Here is a 14,425-nt window from a genome sequence, read left to right on the forward strand (position 1 = left end):
CAAAAGTTTTTCGGGGCCCTTAAAGGGAATGTACATCATTGGCTTTTGCTGTTATTTTTAAAAATGAACTATTTGAGGGGTTAGTATAATAGATCAAATATTGTTACACAGACATGTTTGAAGTTTTGTGTTCGAAAATGCTGAAAAAACCAAGAAAACAAAAACGTTCAAGTAGTCTGGTTCCCTGACTCCACTAAAGATGAAATGGATCAATTTATAGATGCCGGAAAATTGTTAGGTCAGGGAACCAGTCTAGCTGGGCTGCACCCGTTCATGAACATGTAACCAATAGCAAACAAAATTTTGACTGAACAAAATGGTAAATTTGGAGCAGTAGTTGAAAAATAGTTAGGTTTTCCAACGGTGGTCGGCCGACCACCGTTGGAAATTTATACAAAAATACAATTTTCTTGAAAATGACTTCACACCAAGTGCCATAATTTTACAGGATGCTTTAGACTGTCATTAACCAAGATCCTAGTGAGGTATTTCGTAAAAACTTGGTGTTTGCAAATGTTGTATATTCCAAACGCCGTAATTTTTGGAATCACTTTTTGTGGGACCAATTTTTTTTTCGCCCAGCCCAAAAAAATTGTGTTCTGGATCCACTCTTGGGGAAGCACAGGTACATGTTTTCTACACAGCTTGCTTTTTTTGCGTTTATGTCTTTGGTGGTTTATGCCATTGATCTCAGACTGTGTACACAATGGTTTGGTGCAGTCAATGAAACGTGTTTGGCGCCCTCAATATTGAGGGCGCCAAACACAGTTTAATTGCCAAACACGCAGCTGTCTTGCTTGGTGTGTACATGTAGTTTGTGTTTGTGATTATGGGTCTTTGGTTGAGACCCTCCCACTCCAGTTTCATGCTCTTATTTCATTATCATATTTCTAATATTCATAGGACTGCAGACATGGTGTACAACCTCTGTCTCTCCGTTCCTTTGGAATATTGAGGAGTCTTTGGATGAACTCGCGTTTACCTCTGGCATGTGTAGCTAGCAAACCTTCACGTGCATGACGTGGGGGTGATCATCGATGTTGTTGTTGGATGAGCCATAGCCAATGTCATCGCCGATCGCATCATTTCGGATGTCATGACGACGGTGCAGGGGGGAAGTCAACCAACTTTCCCAAGGTAGACAAATTCCCTTGATGTCAGTGTTTGCCTTACTGGAAAAAATGTTGCATCCTGAGTAGCCCCACTAGTGTGGCCGTCGGTATGCTGCGCTAGAGGTTCAGCGCAGCATACCGACGGCCACACTAGTGGGGCTACATCCTGAGCTGACGACACTTCTGCGATTGTGTGTGTGTGTGTGGGTGTACAGGCATTACATTCACTGTGTGGACTTCTGAACAAAAGATGTCCACATAAACCAGGTAGAGGAGACACTGTGCGGACTTGGGCAAGTCCACACAGTGTTTCCCCATTTCTGGAAAACAGGTTTAGAGGCATTTTTGGGTTAGGTTTATCCGTAGCAGAATGAAGAGAAACACTAAAGGGAATCATAGAAAAAAAATGGGTTGAAAGAGTTATCACAGTTTAAGAAAAATGAGTTTTTTCACTGGTTTTTCTCAACTACACGAAAGCAATGGAAAGTCCACACTTGGTATGTAACGTAAACTTGGGTGTGTGTGTGTGTGTATAAAGGTCTTTGGACACGAATGAGAGTCAAGAAAAAAATGCTGTAAGTTATTTTCCTAACACAATTGGGAATGTTAATTCTCAGTGCATGCAGTCCCAGATTTATGTTGTTAGTATCACTCAGTATCATCATTTTGGCAATCATGTATAGTGTAGGGCCCCTGTTTTGTTTTGATCAAATTCGAATCAATTTTTTTTTTGTGGCTAAAAAATGTTGTCAACCTAAAGCAGACTTCTCTCAATGTAATGACACCTTTTTGAATGTTGGTAATTTTTGAACACTAGTAATGCCTTCAAGAGAGAACTGCACAAAGACAGAAAATGTCTCATTTTCCTATGATTACTGATTACTGTTATTTTTTGCTCAACAGCTGATAAAAATCAACCAACCAGTTCTCTTGGTTGGGGAGTTATTTGGGTGGTAACGAAGCAGTGGACGAGGCAATCAATCGAGCACACCATTGAGACATGGATCAACCTCCACTCATTGACGGAGTTGTGCTGACTTAGATCATTGATGATTAAAGTAAATAGCAAGTTTGAGTCCTGTACATGGGTTTGACCTTGGTTCGATTCCTCTTTTGTTCCAAGGTGTAGCCTTAGTTACCCTTGAATGAATTGAAAAGTTTTTGGTTCAGATCCTACTGCTTCTTTGGTTTGATTCCTTTTAATTTCAAGTTGTAATCTCAGTTATCCTAGTATGAATTGAGTACTCCTAGAACTATGATGAGGCTCATAGGCAGATTACCCCACTATGACTGTTTGCTATACAAAACACCAACTAAGTACAAAAACGTCCATCCCAAGCAAGCATTTTCCCACAGAACCGCTGCACAGTTTGCCCCTAAACTCCGTACAATACCTCATGACATACTCACGTTATGTGCACCAAACAAACATCGGTGGATTCTGTCGGTTTTTCGGCAAAAATGATGAAAAATATGCCTTTTCCGCACTGAGCCAACCTGACACTTGAAACGTGCACACGCGCAGAATGATCGCAGTCATTTTCGGTTCAATCGCGATCGCTCGGAGAGCGCCGTGGGGGGTACGTACTTGAACTTGTACGCATGCGCATATTATCGTTTCGCTCCTACCATACCCCCTGCGACGCGCTCTGAGGGATCGAACCGAAAATCGACTGCTATCATTCTGCGCGCGTGCACGTTTCAAGTGTCAGGTTGGCTCAGTGCGGAAAGGGCATATTTTTCATCATTTTTGCCGAAAAACCGACAGAATCCACTGATGTTTGTTTGGTGCACATAACGTGAGTATGTCATGAGGTATTTTACGGAGTTTAGGGGCAAACTGTGCAGCGGTTCTGTGGGAAAATGCTTGCTTGGGATGGACGTTTTTGTACTAAGTTGGTGTTTTGTATAGCAAACGGTTTAGCGGGGTAATCTGCCTATGAGGCTCCACTACGTGGCGCCTCATAGTTCTAGGAGTATGAATTGAGGAGTCCTTGGTTCATGCCTAGTCCAAAAATTGGGGACTCTACATGTACGGGGCATTCATCCAACATGAGACAGAATTAAAGGGAATATACATCATTTGCTTTTGCTGTAATTTTTAGAAATGGATGGAATTGGGGGGTTAGAAATATATAGCAAATATAGTTACACTGACTTTTTTTAGGTTTTGGTTTCGAAAATGCTATAAAAACCAAGAAAAACGATCATTTTCCTGTAGTCTGGTTCCCTGACTCCATATAAGAAGAAACAGAGCAGTTTACATACATTGGGGAATTGTAAGGTCAGGGAACCAGTCTAGCTGGCTCGTGCCCGTTCATAGGTTTGTAATCGATTGCAAACAAGTGCGATGGTCAATTGGGGCCAGTATTTGAAAAAAAAGCCAGTTGTTTCCAACGCTGATCGGCCGATCAGCGTTGGAAATTGATACAAAAATACCACTTTTCTTGAGAATGACAGTATACCAGGTGCCATGATTTTACAGGATGCTTTACACTGTCATTCACTAACAGTCCAGCAAGGTATTTCAAAATGATTTGGTAGTTTTATTTTTTGATGTTTGCAAATGTTGTATTTTCCCTTTAAGCACAGGCCGTTTGGCCAACAAAAAAATAATAATGGGTCTCTGGTCAGACCAAAGTTCTTGAATTGATGTAGTGATGCATTAAAAAAAATATTCTTTGTCTGTACCATCCAAGCTTGGGAAAAAAATAGCAAAGTGGTAGGCCTACTGCTTTGTTTGTTTGAGTTCTCATATGGTGTTACATCATTTGACTTGGTGCCCTATCATTTGCCTTGGTGCCCTTGTGCTCCTTAGTGCTAAATATTTGAGGCGGTGCAGCACTAAAGGGCACTGTTGTGGCTACAGAAAACTTTAAAGAAAAAAAGAAATTGACTCAATGGATCAAAATTGACGCACAACAATTTTTTATGGCTGAATGGACAATAATGCAAGTGGGGGATTTTTGTTTTCTTTATATTTTCAGATTGAGTGATATTAATAACCTTTGATAGTCACTACTTATGTTTTAAGGAAATTGTATAAAAAATATGGAGTAAGGTCTAAGGCATGTTTAAACTAAAACCAATGGGCTTGTTTCATTGTTTTTGTCATGTAATGCTGCGGCCGGGTGAGGTGGAGTAGAGGGCGCTATTCAGGACATTCTTCTGTCACCTTGCAAGATGTAATGATTGCCAAGTCACTATAAATTTATATTTCCCGGATTGTTTGTATCAAAGATATACAGGTATCACAAGTCCTAAGTTCCCCCCAACATTATTCTTAATTAATGAAATAGAAAAGCACAATTTCAACAATATCCCAAATGCAAATGACAGAGGACACTCTCCTGCCGATCTTGTGAGAAAATGATAGAAATCCAATCACGCATACCAACACGGAAGCTCATTTGAATGAAAAAAGTGCCAATAAAAAAAGTTGCAGTAGCATTGCTCCAATGTACTGGTTTGATCATGCTTTAAAAGATAGAATGTTAATCCCTTTCGTATCTAATCTAAAAGAAATAGGATTACACAGCATTTTCTTTGTCACCTTTGCATTAAAAGGTCTGTCATTATCTGTTAGATTACCAAGATTGTGTCTTGTTTAGTTAAACATCCTTTTAAACAAGGAAACTTTTGTAAGGTAAAGTTATTAATTAATGAAAGTCTACCCTGCCTTGCAGGATCACTCAAACCAGTACGGTACATTGGAGCAATGCTATGTACTGAGACTTTTTTTATTGGCACTTTTTTCATTCAAATGAGCTTCGTGTTGGTATGCGTGATTGGATTTCTATCATTTTCTCACAAGATCGGCAGAAGAGTGTCCTCTGTCATTTGCATTTGTTATATTGTTGAAATCATTTCTATTTCATTAATTAAGAATAATGTTGGGGGGAACTTAGCACTTGTGATACCTGTATAACCAGGCATCCTATCCTACATGTATCTACAAGGATGGGACTAATACGGGAGCAAAGACACTTCTTCTTCAGTGAAACAATAATTTATTCTTAAAAACTCCAAGAGTTCTCTGAACCAATTTGACGATCTGTATGCATAGGACTCAGCTATCATTGCTTGTTCATCTGTCATCCGCTACGAATACCGCAAAATCTTTGTTTGTATACACGTTATCCGACGCAAACTGGTTAACCTATTTTTTTTTAACCTTGTTCCACTCGAATTTGCAGGATAGCTAATAATGAATACAAGTAAATGTCTCAATCAGTATTGTGGCGAAACGAGCTATAGGCCTACACCCTTTGTGGCGGGAATAACTAGGTGACCCGACAGTCTGACCTGATTGAAGGATGGAATTGGACCTGGCCTTAACCCACAAAAATATTTATTAACCTCGCACAAGGATGAGCGGTTACCCTGACGCAAGGGGGGATATAGTTAAAGAACGGCGGACTAAGCCTAGGGGCTGTTCGTTTGGCGGAAATGTACCACCGATCTGCGATTAAGTACTTGACTTTATTGACAGAAGAGGGGACTAACTTATTCAGATATATCCAACAGAGAGCGGGACTACATAAGCTTCACAGTAACCAGTTATTCCAAGACGTTAACCCTAACCCACCTCACTCCTCCAAAATCCTCCTGGCGGTTTTGGAGGATTCTAGAGGATTGAGGATGAATGGTGATTGAATCAAATGAGGATTCTGGAGGATTGAGGATGAATGGTGATTGAAGCACATGAGGATTTTGGAGGATTGAGGATGAATGGTGAATGAAGCACAAGAGGATTTTGGAGGATTGAGGATGAATGCATTTTGAGGCAGGACTGTCTGATGATTTTGAAGGATTTGGCGTTGGTTATCCTTCATTTAAACACGAGTGCAAAATTTTGGGATGAGGAGGATTTTGGAGGATTGAGGATGAATGCATTTTGAGGCAGGACTGTCTGACAATTTTGAAAAATTTAGGCGGAATTGAAGAAATTTTGGAGGATTTTGGAGGATTGAGGATGGTTGTAAGCAACAAGGGCCTAGGGGGTTAGGGTTAATCAGTTAGTTTATTCCTTTAGCACACTTCAATTATAATGTCAATGCGTCACCATTCAATAATTTATACAATGATAAACCTCACAGTTCTGATGAATCCAGGTAAACCTCGGACGGTGTTCGAATTAACACTGATAAACCTCATTCTTAAAACAATCACTAGTTAACCTTGCTGTGATAATGAACACTAGTAAACCACGCTGTTACTGTTAGAATAAGCACTAGTAAACCTTGCTGTGATAATGAACACTAGTAAACCTCGCTGTTAGAATAAGCACTAGTAAACCTCGCTGTTAGAATAAGCACTAGTAAACCTCGCTGTGATAATGAACACTAGTAAACCTCGTTGTTAGAATAAGCACTAGTAAACCTCGCTCTTAGCTGAGGGGTCAACTGCACCCCTTGTCATTAGCTTATACAATTATAACCTTCGTACAGCTCTTGGGTCAACTGCACCCTTTAGCTTATACAATTATAAACATCTGGTTCAACAGGGGTCAACTGCACTCCCTTATGATTAACTTGCACAATTATAATTCACAGCTGAGCGGGGTTATTCACGTAAGGTAAACCTCACTTGGGTATACCTCACCTATACTTCTAGGGGTTCCTACATGTAATTTATAAAGTGGTCGTCTGCACCACTGACTTAAATAACGGGCTAGTGTTCTTTCACTTTGCACAAAATGACTCTAATGAGGTCTACAATAACAGAGTAGATGTATACATGTACACTACAACACAGTCCTTGCTACTTGCTTGACCAGCGAATTACACACACGGGGTAGTGTAGTAACGTTATAACCCACCCGATGATAATAATAGTCCCCTGACGTTAACCCAGTAAACCTTCGGGAAACTCAGGGTTCACAGACTTTACGGGGTCGCAATCAACCGTATCTACGCCAAAGTTGCACAGGACAACGGCATGCAATTCCCTCCACAAAGTCACATTAAGCGGGTTCCCCAGCAGGAAAAGCGAGCTCTCAGTTGTCCAAGTCTGCATCAACCGCAGCCACGCCAATGGGCATAGATCAACGGCAGACAGACCTTCCGAACAATCTTAGCTACACTATTTCCTCAATGGGAAAACAAGCCAACGGACTCACAGGGCAGCTGTACCGCAGCTACGCCAAATGGCACAAACAACGGAAGACAATCCTTTAGTCTGAACTAAGCCTAACTGTTCCCCCAACCTTCAGATTTACTCCGAGTCCCACTACTATCTTAACTCAGGCCCTACATGTATATATATCTGAAATATCCGACTTCTTAACAACAATCCACCCCAAATCTTATCCGATAAGACCTTAAAATGCACAGGGGGATGTAAACAACGAAGTCCAGCTTTACTGACCGATCACACCAGGCGCGCTGGGGCTTTCTCCCGCTCCAGTCCAACCAGGGTAACTCAGTAAACGCTCACGAGATTGCTCAATAATTGCTTGTTTCACAACGCGGTCTCTCCCAGTAGTTTACTCATTGAAGTCTCTCACAGCAGTCCCGATCCCACGCCAGGCCACGAGGCAATCGCCCCAGACCATGCCGGACGCACGCTGCTGATTGGTCGCCGTGCGCTATCATGCACTCAATCACGCAGTACACGCCTGCATAATTCATAGCCAGACATGCCCATCAGCCTAGTGTACATGCAGGACGCGCATGCTGATTGGTTGCCCCACAGTATCGCGCGCTTTAACGCGCGGGCTGACATGATGCTTCTGAGGCTAGACATGATATTAGTCACATACCCCTGTTTTGTTACAGTATCAAACATTTTTCCCAAATTGACAATTTTTAAATTTCTTGACCAGGTGATGGCAGATCTACCAGCTCACTTCACATCAGAGAGCTCTCTTGAGAAGCACTATAGAAGCACTATAAGGCCCAGGAGAAGGACTGCTTCTCACGGCTAGAACAGACTCAGACCAGAGCTCCCTTGAGAAGCACTGTACGGCTTAGGAGAAGGACCGCACCAAGTACATCACTACCTTGCTGATGCTTCACAGGGATGGAACAGACTCAGACCAGAGCTCCCTTGAGAAGCACTATACGGCCCAGGAGAAGGACTGCCTCAAGTACATCACTACCTTGCTGGTGCTTCACAGGGATGGTACGGACTCAGACCAGAGCTCCCTTGAGAAGCACTATACGGCCCAGGAGAAGGACTGCATCAAGTACATCGATCACTACCTTGCTGGTGCTTCACAGGGATGGAACAGACTCAGACCAGAGCTCCCTTGAGAAGCACTATTCAGCCCAGGAGAAGGACTGCATCAAGTACATCGATGACTACCTTGCTGGTGCTTCACAGGGATGGAACAGACTCAGACCAGAGCTCCCTTGAGAAGCACTATACAGCCCAGGAGAAGGACTGCATCAAGTACATCAATCACTACCTTGCTGGTGCTTCACAGGGATGGAACAGACTCAGACCAGAGCTCCCTTGAGAAGCACTATACGGCCCAGGAGAAGGACTGCATCAAGTACATCGATCACTACCTTGCTGGTGCTTCACAGGGATGGTACAGACTCAGACCAGAGCTCCATTGAGAAGCACTATACGGCCCAGGAGAAGGACTGCATCAAGTACATCGATCACTACCTTGCTGGTGCTTCACAGGGATGGAACAGACTCAGACCAGAGCTCTCTTGAGAAGCACTATACAGCCCAGGAGAAGGACCGCACCAAGTTCATCACTACCTTGCTGATGCTTCACAGGGATGGTGCAGACTCAGACCAGAGCTCCCTTGAGAAGCACTATACGGCCCAGGAGAAGGACTGCATCAAGTACATCACTACCTTGCTGGTGCTTCACAGGGATGGAACAGACTCAGACCAGAGCTCCCTTGAGAAGCACTATTCAGCCCAGGAGAAGGACTGCATCAAGTACATCGATGACTACCTTGCTGGTGCTTCACAGGGATGGAACAGACTCAGACCAGAGCTCCCTTGAGAAGCACTATACAGCCCAGGAGAAGGACTGCATCAAGTACATCAATCACTACCTTGCTGGTGCTTCACAGGGATGGAACAGACTCAGACCAGAGCTCCCTTGAGAAGCACTATACGGCCCAGGAGGAGGACTGCATCAAGTACATCGATCACTACCTTGCTGGTGCTTCACAGGGATGGTACAGACTCAGACCAGAGCTCCCTTGAGAAGCACTATACGGCCCAGGAGAAGGACTGCATCAAGTACATCGATCACTACCTTGCTGGTGCTTCACAGGAATGGAACAGACTCAAAGTCCTTCAATGTAAGACTTTTTCATATTTGAAGAGAAAATGCTCTAACTGTACTTTAAAACGGTTGAGGGAGTAACAGCAAAAGATCTTTCTTGCCCGATTTTTATGCTCAGCACAATAAAACTAAGACAGAAAAAAAGTGGAAAATCTGTCAAAAGCAGGATTCATCACACTGAATGTTTTTGGGGACTTTTTGATCGGGTACGACCCGATCACCTTTTTGAAATGGTAATAATTATTCTTTGGGTTTTTTTTGCTGGACAATAATTCTTTACGGGTTTTCTCCTACGTGAACTCGCTCGACCTTTACTTCCGGGTCTACTGGAAGGTCAAAGTTGGGTGAATTTAAATTACAGACAGAAGCCTCAAAATCAAAACGAACCATATCTTTTCCAAACAGTTCATGTGATGACGATAAAACCTAGATGGAATTTGAACCCTGGTCCGAAGATGTAAAAGAAATTGTGATGTCATCATGACATCACCTGGTATCAAATTACAAGCAGGTTAACATGAAAATTTGAGAGCTTACTTTTAATTAGGCTATAACTTTATAATGGAACAGTCTCATTTTTTTGTTGTTTCAGACATTGCTACTGGCAATATTTTGTTCCAGCATGTCCAGGGTGCATACCATTTGACCTTTACTTCCAGTGTAACCGGAAGTGCAATGATAATAAATTTAACTTGAAGATGGAAGCATTTTGCTACAGTTATATAAATTATGCAAATATTTAGTGAGGAATGTCCAACACAAACATTGGCATGATGACATAATTACACGAAAGGGCACGTACCAGTACATTCACGCAATGCGTCTCTCCAACTAGGGCTCTCAAAAGTTGTCAAAAAGGGACAATCTACGTAATCTTTATAATCAGCCTAGATATACATGCACCTAGGGCATGTACAGGTAGGGCCTAGTACTTTTCAATTATATTCTCAAAGGTGGCTTCAGTTCAAAACGTAAAATGCACTCAAATTTGATCAAATTGTCTACTCAGATTGTTTATTTATTTATTTATTTCAACCGGATCCAACAGCGGCCAAATCACCAATTACAGTAGCACCAAAAATAATTGCAAACCAATAGTGTCACCAGAGTTACTCTCTACATCTTGCATGTCTTGCGCTTAACTTTCCAGGTTGTTAACTTGTTGAATGCCTTGTACACGCTGTTCAACGCCATCATTTCCAACTATGACATCTAAAAGGTAAATATTTCATATGACTCAGCAGATTGTTTTAACCAGTTCGCGCTGGACTATTTTGACATTGACCAGACCAAGACTTGGGATTGTTTTCATGAATCTGGATGCCAGACGGCTTCAGGCTGTCATCTACGGGTATCTCGCTGCAAGCGGGCCACTGACAGACATTTCGGGCCTCGCTTGTTGTGTGTTTATCCATCATCCATTCCGATTACCACAAAACCTTGCGTGTATACATACACGTTGTCTGATGTGAACTGGTTAAGCCAAACGTGCCATATCACAGGAAGTTATTTTAAAGGGTACTGCAATAGATTATACTTAATACACTTATCCAAGTTCATTTATTATGGTTAATATGCAAACATGAAATGATCAACAATACATTGACAGAAAGCACCTTACCCGTTACTGCTTGGCTTGATTCTACCATCTTAGATCTGTTTTACTATCAGAGTACTTTACAAGCTATGCTTATAATTTGTAGTCTTGCATATTGACTGCTTTGAGTGGCATTATAAAACAGGTCTAGGAGGCTAGTTTGATTATGCCACTCAAAGTAGTCAGTATTAAAATGGAAGGTGTCATATAGTCCTTTTAGCCATGTACATGTAGACGGAAAATAGCAAATACTATGTGATGCACACTCTCGGCCACTGAAAAACACAGAATCTGTGGGTGCGGTGATATAATTACAAAGAGTCACTTGCATTATCATTGTCAACATTACTGGGCTGTTCGCAGGCGTAGTCATGACAATCACTCAGAGGTTAAGTTGATGCTACCATGGTTACTAGTTCAGGGAAAAACCACGCAAATATGTATGTTCTATTATAATGTCTGAATGCAAAATTAACCAGTGTTAAATAATAACATCTTGCCAAGGTTGAAAGCATCGACGATGCCTACATGTTGGTCTCCTGCCTACTGATCCGTAATGGCAGCCGTCATGCTGGTATGATCGCCTCCACTGCATGGCATCTCCTGGAGGGCGTTGATAGTTGATCATGCCACACAAACAAGATGAGAAACTCAAACTCCGCATCAGTATTCACTCAGGTAAGATCATTGTCTTTGCTTGTGGTCGAGATACTTAAGATTGATAAATCACAAATACATCACAAGTCCAGTCACAAGTACATCACAAGTCCAGTCACAAGTACATCACAAGTCCAGTCACAAGTACATCACAAGTCCAGTCACAAGTACATCACAAGTCTAGTCACAAGTACATCACAAGTCCAGTCACAAGTCCAGTCACAAGTTCAGTCACAAGTACATCACAAGTCTAGTCACAAGTGCATCATCAGCCCAGTCACAAGTACATTACAAGTCTAGTCACAAGTCCAGTCACAAGTACATCACAAGTCTAGTCACAAGTACATCACAAGTCCAGTCACAAGTCCAGTCACAATTTCAGTCACAAGTACATTACAAGTCCAGTCACATGTCCAGTCACAAGTCCAGTCACAAGTACATCACAAGTCCCGTCACAAGTACATCACAAGTCCCGTCACAAGTACATCACAAGTACATCACAAGTACATCACAAGTACTGTACATCACAAGTCCAGGCACAAGTACATTACAAGTCCAGTCACAAGTCCAGTCACAAGTACATCATAAGTCAAGTCACAAATACATTACAAGTCCAGTCACAAGTAAATCACAAGTCCAGTCACAAGTATATCACAAGTCCAGTCACAAGTACATCACAAGTCTAGTCACAAGTACATCAGAAGTCCAGTCACAAGTACATCACAGGTCCAGTCACAAGTACATCACAGGTCCAGTCGCAAGCATATATCACAAGTCTAGTCACAAGTACATCACAAGTACATCACAAGTACATCACAAGTACTGTACATCACAAGTCCAGGCACAAGTACATTACAAGTCCAGTCACAAGTCCAGTCACAAGTACATCATAAGTCAAGTCACAAATACATTACAAGTCCAGTCACAAGTATATCACAAGTCCAGTCACAAGTACATCACAAGTCTAGTCACAAGTACATCAGAAGTCCAGTCACAAGTACATCATAAGTCCAGTCACACATGCATCATAAGCCCAGTCACAAGTACATCACAAGTCTAGTCACAAGTACGTCACAAGTTTAGTCACAAGTACATCACAAGCCCAGCCCTAAGTACATTACAAGTCCAGTCACAAGAACATCACAAGTCCAGTCACAAGAACATCACAAGTCTAGTCACAAGTACGTCACAAGTTTAGTCACAGGTACATCACAAGTCCAGCCACAAGTACATTACAAGTGTATAGTCACAAGTACATCACAAGTCCAGTCACAAGTACATCACAAGTCCAGTCACAAGAACATCACAAGTCTAATCACAAGTGCATCATAAGCCCAGTCACAAGTACATCACTAGTCTGTTCACAAGTACATCGCAAGTCTGGTGGCAAGTCTATCACAAGTCGAGTCCAAGTACATCACAAGTCCAGTCACAAGTACATCACAAGTCCAGTCACAAGTATATCACAGTTCTAGTCACAAGTACATCACAAGTCCAGTCACAAGTATATCACAAGTCCAGTCACAAGTACATCACAAGTCCAGTCACAAGTAAATCACAAGTCCAGACACAAGTATATCACAAGTCCAGTCACAAGTATATCACAGTTCTAGTCACAAGTACATGTACAACACAAGTCCAGTCACAAGTATTTCACAAGTCTAGTCACAAGTGCATCACAAGTCTAGTCACAAATTCATCACAGGTCCAGTCGCAAGCATATATCACAAGTCTAGTCACAAGTACATCACAAGTATTGTACTTTAATATAGCTCTTTGAGAACATCAGAGTCCAGCCGCAACTTAGGATCGATACAAAAAGAGGAAAATTACTATAAAAATAGAAAAAACAACCCTTAGTACAGCTAGTCAGACTGTGAAATTATTCTCTCTGGCATTACATGTTGTCATTGTGAAGAACACAATAAAAGAAGGCCATTTCTAAATAGTGTGTCAAATGACACATTTTTTGGAAGGTTTCGTTAGTAGTTGGTTTGTGATCAGACTAATCTGTGAATGGGTGTGCACAAGCGTTGACATGACTCATTCAGCGGTTTAGTGTGCAACATTGCAAAGCTTCAATCAGCTGAATGAGAACAAACGTGTCTCAGGAACTTTTGAATAGAAATTGAGATCGTAGAATATTGTTTCCTCTGAAAACACAGCATTCACATATCTTTAACTTCATTTGGGGTAGTTGTTAAGCACCCATCTTTAGATTTTGAGAACTTTTGTTGCTTCAAATGGGAAAAAAAATCACAAATGACAAATGATCTACCCTTCCTTCAATTTTCACTGCTGCAAATTCTCAAGTCCATCATATTTCAAAGGAAACATGAGATAACTGTTTCAATCAATCTCTTATCTTTTTCCTTTCTTTTATTTCAGGGCAAAGGTGAAAGCCTGACGTACTGGCTCGAGGGACATGATCCAAGCTACAAGATCGACCGAATCAAGCCACCCAAACAAAACTTGTAAACAACCAGAATATTATCCCAACATTATCTGCAACGCATTTGGATCAACAATTTTTGTAAAGAGGTAAAAAGCATAATCAGCTATTATACTACAGCGTTTGTAGGTCTATTTGAAAAACCTAACAACAAATTCAAATTAACACACAATTGTGTGTTCACCAACAGATTTGTTGTTCGCGATTACAGCTTCGTTTAGCAACTTTAAGAAAAAGATTCAGAAAAAAAAGGTTTAGGTCTCATCACACTTGTACAATAACTAACTTTGATCAAGTCAGTTTTTTTTTTTTTTAACAAAGACTGAAGTATTTTGTAGTCGCCTTTTAAT

General features: G+C 41.5%; 2 long non-coding RNA genes across 2 annotated transcripts; both read left to right on the top strand.

The window, feature by feature from the left end:
* The first annotated feature begins 825 nt into the window (after positions 1-825).
* Positions 826-7,998, top strand: LOC119725754. The gene is made up of 3 exons (XR_005270729.1): positions 826-1,137; positions 2,016-2,170; positions 7,939-7,998. It is a non-coding gene; the product is annotated as an uncharacterized LOC119725754 (long non-coding RNA).
* Positions 7,999-9,234: 1,236 nt separating this feature from the next.
* Positions 9,235-14,072, top strand: LOC119725757. The gene is made up of 4 exons (XR_005270732.1): positions 9,235-9,385; positions 10,520-10,588; positions 11,471-11,644; positions 14,012-14,072. It is a non-coding gene; the product is annotated as an uncharacterized LOC119725757 (long non-coding RNA).
* Positions 14,073-14,425: the final 353 nt, after the last annotated feature.

This window comes from Patiria miniata, unplaced genomic scaffold (assembly GCF_015706575.1).
Source record: "Patiria miniata isolate m_02_andy unplaced genomic scaffold, ASM1570657v1 HiC_scaffold_19, whole genome shotgun sequence".
NCBI lineage: Eukaryota > Metazoa > Echinodermata > Asteroidea > Valvatida > Asterinidae > Patiria > Patiria miniata.